The sequence below is a fragment of the Marmota monax genome, unplaced genomic scaffold (assembly GCF_021218885.2).
Source record: "Marmota monax isolate L192 unplaced genomic scaffold, Marmota_monax_Labrador192_F-V1.1 WCK01_AAM20220418_F8-fsc00008, whole genome shotgun sequence".
NCBI classification, from domain to species: domain Eukaryota; kingdom Metazoa; phylum Chordata; class Mammalia; order Rodentia; family Sciuridae; genus Marmota; species Marmota monax.
This window is the reverse complement of record NW_026694432.1, coordinates 10735246-10746055: the sequence shown is the minus strand read 5'-3', so window position 1 is coordinate 10746055 and position 10810 is coordinate 10735246. Positions and strand designations below refer to the sequence as shown.

The window sequence follows — 10810 nt, the reverse complement described above, 5'->3', positions numbered from 1 at the left end:
TCCCAGCCCTAAGTTTTGTTTTTTAAATTGACATATTTTACATATCTATTAAGTACCACATATTTTACATATCTATTAAGTACCACATTTCAATATGTGTATAGGTATACACTGTATATTGTTCAGATATACTGTGCATTTCATATTCACTGTACTGAAAACAATTTAAAAGTCTGACCATACTAAGGTTAGGGATGATGCAGAGCAATAACAATTCTTATCTACCACTTTGAAAAACAGTTGGACATGGATCTCAGCAATTAAACCCTAGGCATAGACCTAGAAAAAAATCCATGTACCCATATACATGGAGATATGTTCAAGAATTTATATGGTGACATTGTTCAAATAGAAAAAACTGGAAACAACCAAAATAAATAAATTATTATATATTTATACAATAGAATGCTAAACAACAGTGAATTGACTGGATTTCAAATATACAACACAAATTGTCTCAAAAATATACTGTTGAGCAGGGCATGGTGGTGCAGCCTATAATCCCAGCAGCTCGGGAGGCTGAGGCAGGAGGATCACAAGTTCAAAGCCAGCCTAAGCAACTCAGCAAGCCCTCAGCAACTTAGTGAGACCCTGTCTTAATATAAAACATAAAGGGCTGGGGTTGTGGCTCAGTGGTAGAGTACTTGCCTCTCATGCAGGAGACACTGGGTTCAATCCTCAGTATCACATAAAAATAAATAAATTAAAATAAGGATTGGGCTAGGGTTGTGGCTCAGTGGTAGAGCACTCACTTACCATGCGTGAGGCACTGGGTTCGATCCTCAGCATCACATAAAAATAAAATGAAGATCTTGTGTCCACCTATAACTAAAAAATAAATATTAAAAAATAATAATAAAGATGAAAATATATATATATTTATTTAACTAAGTTTTTAAATGAATATATATATATATATATATATATATATATATAGTGTAATTCCATTTATATAAAATTCAAAATCATGTAAAACTATATAATATTCTCTTTAGGGATATACACACACATATGTGTCACATTGTGTATCTATTACATCATATACATCACTATATTATATACCTATATTATATTTGTATAATTATTAAAAAAGTAAGGGAATGATTACACAAAAATAAGAATGGAGGCCATTGTCTGGGAAAGGGAGAAGGGATGGCAAAAGACACAATAGCAGCTACAAAGAGACTGTTCATGTTAATACTGTTTCTTTTGTTTGATGAACATTCATTTCACTTCTAATATTTTATCATTATGAAGTATTTTATGGTAAGTACCCTGTTCGGACTGATTAAATGTTCCCCAAAATTCATACATTGAAACCTTACCCCCCAATACGACTATATTTAAAGACTGAGCCTGTAAAGAGGTGATTAAGGTTAAAGGAAGTTGCAAGGGTGGGGCCCTAGGACTCATGTCCTCAGAAGAAGAGGAAGAGACGCCAGGTATTCCAGGAACAGAGGAAAGGCCACAGGAGGAAGGACACAGCAAGAAGGTGCCAAATGCAAGCCAAAGCCTGCATCTGGATCTTGGACTTGCAGCCTGAGGAGTCTGAGAAAATAGACTTAAGTCATCCAGACTGGAATTTTGGCAGCCCTAGAAAACAAACATACACACTTATATGTTTGTACACCTTATAGATGAATGATTTTTTTTTCTCTTTTTGTACTGAAGATTGAACCTAGAGGCATTTTACCACTGAGCTACGACCTCAGCTCTTTGTCAAATTTTATTTTGAAACAGGTTTTGTTAAGTTGCTGAGGCTAGCCTCTAACTTGGGATCCTCCTGCCTCAGTTTCCCTTTGTTGGGATTATAGAAGTGAGCCACCACACCCAACTCATGATTTTTTTTTATTATATATATATGACAGATTTCACAGGAGTTGGATCACTGGCTGCATATATTTAAGATGCTGCCAAATGCCAAATTGCATTCCAAAAAGAGCTGGAATGATTCACATTTACATCAGCTATTGACCTTTTTATTATCTGCAGGTCTGCTGGAGATAAAGTAGTATCTCATTGCACTTTACATTTCTCTGACTAACATTTGAGTTTGAACTTCTCTTCAATGGGTGCAGGCCAGTAGGATATACACCTCTATGACTTGTTTTTTTGTGTGTGTCTTCTGTCTTTTTTTTTTTTAATTAGGTTATTTTCTTCCTTTTCATCAATTTCAAAGAGGTCATTACATGATAAATATTATCTATCCATAATCTCAAAATTGAAAATATATACTTTTTCCTAATATAGTTCTCATCTATTAAACCACTCACACTGTTTTTAAATTAATTTTTTGACACACAATAATTGTATATATTTGTGAGGTACAATGTGATGATTTGATGTATGATATACCATTTGCAATATTTTTTAACCATACAGAAATGTTTCATTATTAGTCATATATGTCTATAAGTTTGTATATTTCCTGTTTTGACTAGAAATGTCTCCCTTAATCTTAGAATGTTCATAATAGCTATTTTTTGCAAGATTTTCATGATTTTAATTTTGTATTTGCCTTTGACTTACAAAAATTTGATAACATTTTAACTTCTATTTGTTCTATTATATAAGTAATGAGTAGAGATTATTATCTCTGATAGGAAAGACTATGGGGTGCTGGGGAATTGTTTTGCATTGGAAAGATTATATGCCATGGGTCATTTCTCTTGTTGAGTGTCCCAACTATATTCCACAAATGCTAGTTTCATGAAATAATTTTTGAAAGTAAGGTTTCTTCATTGAATATTTTTAAAAGGCTGTATATCATAATCCTCTGTTTGTTTGTTTGTTTGTTTGTTTGTTTGTCTTTTGTTTTTCTGATACTGGAGATTGAACCCAGGAAAGCTTTACCACTGAGCCACATCCCCAGCCTTTTTTATTTTTTATGTTGAAACAGGGTCTCGCTAAATTGCTGAGGCCAGTCTTGAACTTATGACCCTCCTGCCTCAGACTGCCACTAGGATTACAGGTGCCTGAACTTAACCCTCTTTTGAAGACTCAGCACTGTTGGTGTCACAAGGGCTCTAAAAATCCTGCAACAAGCAAGTCTGTTCAGCTTCACTTCACCTGGTACTTCCCAAACTTGTCTGACTCCTGTAACAGGTTGGTCAGTCTGCTCACCTGGCACTGCAATCCTCTAGCAATAGCTTTGTAGATGTAAAAAAGATATATCTTGCCAAATTTTCTTACAAAATAAATTTCATAAAATCTTACCAGATAAATTTGGAGAAGGCAATTTTGTTATATTAATATAGGCCATATCATGCTTAGCCTTTCCTTGTTTGCCATTATTCCTTAGAGTTCAGATTATATTCATAATCTATTTGCTGTTCAACAAATAACCCCCAAAATTTTAGTGCCTCAAAAAATAACAAACTATTGCGTCCTAAAGTTTCTGTGGGTCAGGAATTCACAAGCTCTGGCTGGCAGTCTCTCATGAGGTTGCAGGTGTCAGCCAGGGCTGCAGTCATCTGGAGGCTTCATCTGGGCTACAGGATTTGCATCCCAGGTGGCATATACACAGTGGCAGGCTCATGCTCACTGGTGGCAGGAGGCCTCAGTTCATCTCCAAGTACATCTCTCATAGGCAACTTTGTATCTTCAAAAGTGATAACTCAAGAGACTAAGGCAGAAGAGGCAATGTCTTTTGTGGCTTGGTCTTAAGAGTCACATACTATCACTTCTGGAGAATTCTATTGTTCTCGAAAGTCAACCTCTACTTCGAATGAAAGAGGAGCACACAGGAGCATGGATATCACAGGGTGAGGACCCTTGGGAACTGGCTGCCCCAGAGATCTAGAACTGAGGACAAATAATATTTGCCTCTTACTTCAGTCCCTCACATAGTAACCTGAAAACGAAGGTGTATCTACAACTAAATAAGAGAGACTAAAGAATTAAGAAGATTGAAATCTAATGACAGCTTTTAATTTTTCTTGGCAATTTACTATTGTGCAATAATTTATTTTCTTTTTCTTGTTTTCTTTTTGCATAGGACACTGAACTCTGGAGCACTCTACCACTGACCTACATCCTCAGCCCTTTTATCTTATTTTGAGACAGCATCTAATTTGCCCAGTTTTCCTCAAACTTGCAATCCTCCTGCTTCAGCTTCTAGAGTAGCTGCAATTATAGGCATGCACCACTGCATCCAGCTGAAGCCCTGTTTTTATTAAACCTTTGATTATATCTCTGCCCTCTGCCTCATCTTCTATCAATAGATTATTTGTAACTAAAGTTATTGCATATAAGTCACATGCAAAAGAGAACATAGAAGTTACCCAAGAACTTAAAACTTATCAGCACTTTTTTTTTTAATATTTATTTATTTATTTTAGTTTTCGGCGGACACAACATCTTTGTTTGTATGTGGTGCTAAGGATCGAACCCGGGCCGCACGCATGCCAGGCGAGCACGCTACCGCTTGAGCCACATCCCCAGCCCAATCAGCACCTTAATGTTCTCAAGTAAGTCATGCCTAATAATCCTTCCTTACAAGAGACTCTGGACTGTGTTAAAATAATAATAAAAAGAAGAAGGAGAAAAAGAAGAAGTAGTAATGATAGTAGTGTAGGTCAACTTCAATACCAATTTTTGTTAACTCCATTTCTATAGCTATAAGAAAATACCTGGCACTGAGTAATGTATAAAGAAAAGAGGTCTATTTATCATACAGTTTTAAAGGTTGAAGAACATGGTACCAGTATCTTGGTGAGGGTTCCTTGACTGCATCACAGCAAGATGGGTGGCATCATGCGGGGACCATTAGTAAGAAGGAGAGATCATATGATGAGACAAGAAATTAGGGAGATTTGGGGGACAGGTGTGCTCTTTTTATAATTTACTCTCTCATGAACTAACCAGGATCCTTAGAACTCTATTAATACTTTCCAAGCGTGGCAGCCCCAATGCTGATTTCCATTACAGCCCACTCTTAAAGGTCTCACTATCTCAACACCACCACCACCAAGCATTCAGTACATAGCCTATCTGAATGAGAGAGGACTGAGGGGAGGCATTTTCTGGACTAGGATTGCTGCCTGCACATGGCCAGTGCTAATGTCCCTTCCAAGGGTGGAAAAGTGGAGTATAAATGAAGAACAGGAGAAATCGTAGCTGAGGATAAAGGAATGAATGAATGGGTACATCTACACCTCCAAAGAGGCTCAAAGCAAGACATGATAATTATGCTAGAGATCTGAAAGGGCAGGGTTATGCATTTACTGAGACCACTCCCACTTGTAGAACTTGATAGAATGGAAGGAACCCTACCACATATGAGTGGCCCTATCTGAAAGACACATTCTTTCATATGTGTTTGAAATGTGTTTTTGTTATTTTCTTCCCTGCTATGACTAAATGACACAGCCAGCACAGCTGTAGAGGAGGAAGAGTTTACTTGAGGGCTCACAGTTTCAAAGATCTTAATCCATAGACAGCCAGCTCCATTCCTTGGGGCTTCTGGTAAGACAGGAAACATGTGGCAGAAGAGTGTGGCAGAGGGAAACAACATAAGTGGTGATCCGGAAACAGTGAGACTCTACTTGCCAGGAACAAATATATACCCCAAAGCCAAGCCCCAAATCCCACCTCCTCCAGCCACACCCTACCACTTCAGTTACCAGTTAGTTAATGCCAATCCAGGGATTAATTCACTGACTGGGTTAAGACTCTCACAGCCCAATCATCTGTCCTCTGAACTTCTTGCATTTTCTCACACATGAGCTTTTGGGTGACACCTCACATCCAAACCATAACAATATGACAATGAACTGACCTAATTATGAGTGAATAAATGGGATTCCGGTATGTTTTGATTTTTTTTTCTTTTTCTTTTTTTTTTTTTTTTTATGGTCTCACTGTATTGCAAGTGCAGACCGGGCTCAAGTGATCCTTCCGCCTTGGCCTCCTAAGTATTGAAACCACATGCATATGCCCCCAGCCCAGCTTGAGTTGTATATTTTGTTGATGTAAGGCATCCATGTTCAAAGATGCGGCAGGGAGAGGGGGTGGACTTTAATATTGATAAGTAGATATTTGATCTTCCTCCTAACTTCCTGATATGCAACTCCTAAAACCACTGGAATCTCTAGAGTTATAGGTGTCTTTCTGAATGCTTATGAGGTGACTGGTGGTTGGTAGTCTCTAGGCAGCTCCAGAACAGGAGCTAGTCACAAGAAAGACCAGGGCATGATTAGAGGATTGGGACTTTTCAGCTCCTCCACCCCAACTTCTGAGGAAGAGAGAGAGAAAATTAAATTGATCACCAATAGCTAATGCCTTCATAATGAAGCCGCCATAAAAATCCAAAAGGACAGGGTTCAAAGAGCTTTCAGACAGCAGAACACAAAGATGTTCCTGGAGAGTGGCATACCCAGTGACAGCATGAAAGTTCTGTCCTCTCCTCCCCCCCCCCACCTTGCCCTATCCATCTCTTCACCTGGTGTACCTTAATATCCTTTGTGATATCCTTTAGAATAAACTAGTACACCTAAGTGTTTCCCTGAGTTCCATAAACTGCTCTAGCAAATTAACTAATTAACCTACAGAGGGGATTGTGGGAACCCTGATACACAGCTTGTTTGTCAAAAGCACAAGTTAAACAACCGGTGATTTTGGTTGGCATCTGATATAGGGAGAAGGTAGTGTTGGGGATTAAACACTTAACCTGTGGGAAAAGACACTGTCTCTAGGTAGTGTACTGAATTAGAGAACTCTCAGCTAGTGTCTGCTGCAGAACTGATTGCTTACTTGGTGTGTGCGGGAAATTGCCCCCACATATTTGGTCTTCTATGTTGATTCGTTGAAAGAAAGTACAGGAGAAACTGGGTTTGTATATCCTCAGAGTGAATCAGTTAGAAAGTCTGAATTTTTTGCACCTAAATGGTCCTTAGTTCATTTTTTTTTCTTTTTATAGTATTGGATTGAACCCAGGGGTGCTTTACCACTGAACTTCATCCCTAGTCCTTTTTATTTTTATATTTATATATATTGGGGGGAGGTGTTTTTTTTTTTTTTTTTTTTTAGGGTTTTTTGAACAGGATCTTACTAACTTGCTCAGGTTGGTCTTGAACTTGCAATCTTACTATTTCAGCCTCTGAAGTCGCCAGGATTACAGGCATGCACTACCACAATCCACTCCCATTCAGACAGGGTATGTGCAGAACTAGTGGGCCATCTTTACCACCAGGTAATATAGCTGCATTCACTGTTAACCTCAATGTAAGTATATATGTATTTATTTTCTCTTTCTTTCTTTTCGAGATGAGGTGTTGCCCTGGCTGTCCCCAAGCTCCTGGGCTCGAGTGATTCTCCTGCCTCAGCTTCCAAGTAGCTGGGACTACATGCACACACCACCTTCCCCAGTTTTTAACTCCAATTTTTGCCAGGTGATGTGCCACAATTTACACTATCAGGGCCTTAGGAATTGTGACATGGTTTAAAAACAGTTACAGGGCTGTCTGTCCCTTTGGAGATAGCCCACATTCTCCCTTACTTGAATATTCCTAGCTTCACCCCATGGGCATCTCTCTTGAGATTGCCCCTATTCTCCCTTGATTTGCACCTGATTATGCATCTGCTATCCTAAATAAACCTCCATTTATGTCTTTGACTGGTGTGTGCTGGAATTTTTTTCTGCCACATATGCCAAGAATCCCACTGATCCTGACTCAAGATTCCCTTTTTCTCTAGAAATTCCTCAGAACCTCTTGGGAGACTTGTCTTCTCCTGTGACATCTCTTAGTGGCCCATAAGGGGAACTTCGGAGGCACAAAATTTGAGTTCTCAACAGAGTCTATGACAACAAAAAGTCATGTGAAGACCAATAAGTAATTTTCAAAATACACGTATTTGGCCATAATGAGCACCGGCCCTTATGGTTCAAAATGTAGAGTTAGAGCCTGGTACTGCTATAGGGGACAATTTCCAACACCCTATCTATAAATTGAGAACCTGCTTTTGGACCCTCCCTGCAGCTTGCAATTCAATGTTGCTCATATGAACCACTTTAAACTTCGCATATTCGCTCCTAATGAGCAGCAAACCTTATAAATGGGAATGAAGAATGTGAACTTGGTGCTAGGACGGAGGACAAATCCCAAAGACTTGTCTGTGAATTTAGTGAGAATCTGCCTTTGGATTCTCCCAGCCAATGTCCTTTTGCTACAGCTCTAAGAAGGACTTTTCGAACTGCATTTTAGATCATATAAGCATTGAAATCTAAGGACAGGGCTGGGTTGTGGCTCAGTGGTAGAGCACTCATTTAGCATGGGCAAGGTCCTGGGTTCGATCCTCAGCACCACTTGAAAAAAAAAAAGAAAGAAAGAAAGAAGTAAAATAAAGATATTTAAAAAAAGAAAGAAAGAAAAAGAAAAGAAATTTAAGGACCGCGCTGAAGAATGTAAACCAACTGTAGCAATGGAAAAAATCCCCAACTCCCTCTCCATGAAATTAAGTGAGGACATACTTTTGGAACCTCTCTGCAACTTGTGTTTGCTGCTTCAAATCACCATTTTCAAACTGCAAAATCTGGAGAATAGGATTTTGTTCTCTGTATACATGTATATATACAGAGGAAAATCTAATGGGGACTGTTAAATAAATAGGAGGCCGTTGTTTTGCTCCTGTACTGGGCCCTAGGCTAAAAGTCAAAATGGAATCATTCATGCTAAAGTTCCACCTCACTAAACTGGAACCAAGTCAGTTCTGACTTGCTGAAAAAAATCAGGATTAGAGAGTCAAAAAGGAAATTTCCCAACTGGGCCAGTTTTGACTTGTTAATGTAGTTTTGATTGACATGTTAATGAGGTTAATCCATAAAAGAAGTAACCCAAAATAATCTAATTTGTTATTTTCCTATTTTCCCGTCTCTCAGACCTGCAACACAGAAAGCAATTTTGAAGTGTCCAATCTGCTTTTTGTTCCTGCCTTTTTTTTTAAGTAGCAGGGATTCAAGCCAGGGACATGGAACCTCTGATCAACATCCCCATCCCTTTTTTATATTCTATTTAGAGAAAGGGTCTTGCTACGTTGCTTAGGGCTTTACTAAATTGCTGAGGCTGGCTTTGAAGTTGTGATCCTCCTGCCTCAGCCTCCTGAGCTGCTGGGTTTACAAGGCATGAGCCACCACACCAGGCCTAGTTTCTGATTTCTTCTGAGAAACCAGCCTCTACCTTAGAGCAAAGCCTGTCCAAAGAAGGGGGCGTGACCCTTGTCCTTGGAAAGACTCACAGTGCACTCCTAGGCACATACCCAGCCTGCTGAGTTTTTATCTACAAATAACTGGATATAACTGCTGCGCCAGGTGTCCCTGAGTCAGTCAGGCAAGGTGGGGACCCTTAGCAACCTCCTAGCAGCCACCAATTAGCATAAGACAGGGAAAATACCAAGGATGACAGATGACCCTTCCAGTAGTTTACGGTGGTTGATAACATGTAGGGAAACCAGGTAGTTCAGCACATACTCCCCTCCTGGTTTAAACCAATCAGTTCAAACGAACCCCCTCTTGTACTAGCCAATCACCCCTATCCAATTTCTTCCCGCCAGTGAATGTGCTAATCATGTTTTAGAGTTGTTGTTTGATTTTCCCGAGGTGAGTGATGATTTGCTAAGAGATGCTATGATGTATGTGGGGTCCCTGCTGTTGGTAAAGATGGCTCCCAGACTGCTTCTCTTCCGGGAGCTCAGGTCTATGAAGCACTGAATGGTGCGTGAACCCTCACCTCCAATCCCTATGAATGGCTCGAACTTTGAATGGCGCGTTTCCAATCCCTGAAGTGGCCAAGGGAATCTCGGACAGGTAAATGGTTGTTTTGGCTTGTTGAGTTTATGGAGCTTTTTCCACCGTTCTTTACACCTGCCTTCCCCAAAGGATGTATAAAGCTGCTGCAAACCCTGAGCTCGGGGTCTTTCAGCGTCACCAGTTGCTGTGTGCGCGCAGAGGACCGAGCTAGCTCGCAATAAACACCTCTTTGCTGCTTGTTGGCAGCAGGTCCACCCTGGCCCCTGGAGCCCTACCTCCACTAGTTTGTTCTGCATGCCAGTGTGGCCAGCTCACAAGGCCATGGCGAACTTGCGGTTTTTCTGTTCCTGCTTGTCCGTCTGAGACATATGTATCCCACGGGAATGCCTTGACCTTTTCTGGTCTGATGGACTTATTGTTAAGGGAGGTTTCGGTACCTGACAATAATAGATGTTGAAACTAAATTTCTCCCCCCTCCCTCCTGCTTTTGGGTAGTTTTCCACTTCTGCTGCTTGGGGTATAAAAAAAGGTGTGTTAGCAATAAAGATTATTATTGACTCCTGGATGAAGAACCTTGGTGTCCTGTGTGTCTTTTAACCTCGCCGTCCCTCGCCGGACTCGGCTCCCTTGGCCGGACGCGGCAGCTGCTTACATCGATCTTGGTCTCTAGTGGTCTTTTGGGGGTCCCGAATTCTAGCATAACAAAGCCAGATTTACAGATAGGTAGTTAGCGTAGTTAGGTAAATCGGGTCCAATATCGAGTAAAACCAAGAATGGAGGCCATTGTAGAAAACGGAGTCCAGGAAACCGGAGCAGCCCTTGGGGGAATTGAAAATGTCCCTAAGGCCTGGAGCCCATCCCAAGGAAATGTTAATGAAGCAGCTCCCAGCAAACTAGTAGATGCTAATCCAAAGCCCTCCCTGTCCCCCACCCTTTGGGCCTTCCCACCTACATTACTTCACTGCAAGATAACAGAACAAAGGACAGGAATGCAGAAAGGCTGAAAGTAGACCTTAGCTATAAAAGAGGGAAGGCCTCATCCTTCCACGGATTCCACTCTTCGGT

The 10810-nt window shown here is 40.3% G+C and overlaps 1 long non-coding RNA gene across 1 annotated transcript; it reads left to right on the top strand.

The window, feature by feature from the left end:
• Positions 1–4336: 4336 nt before the first annotated feature.
• Positions 4337–7602, top strand: LOC131423184 (uncharacterized). The gene is made up of 3 exons (XR_009224269.1): positions 4337–4469; positions 7097–7156; positions 7267–7602. It is a non-coding gene; the product is annotated as an uncharacterized LOC131423184 (long non-coding RNA).
• Positions 7603–10810: the final 3208 nt, after the last annotated feature.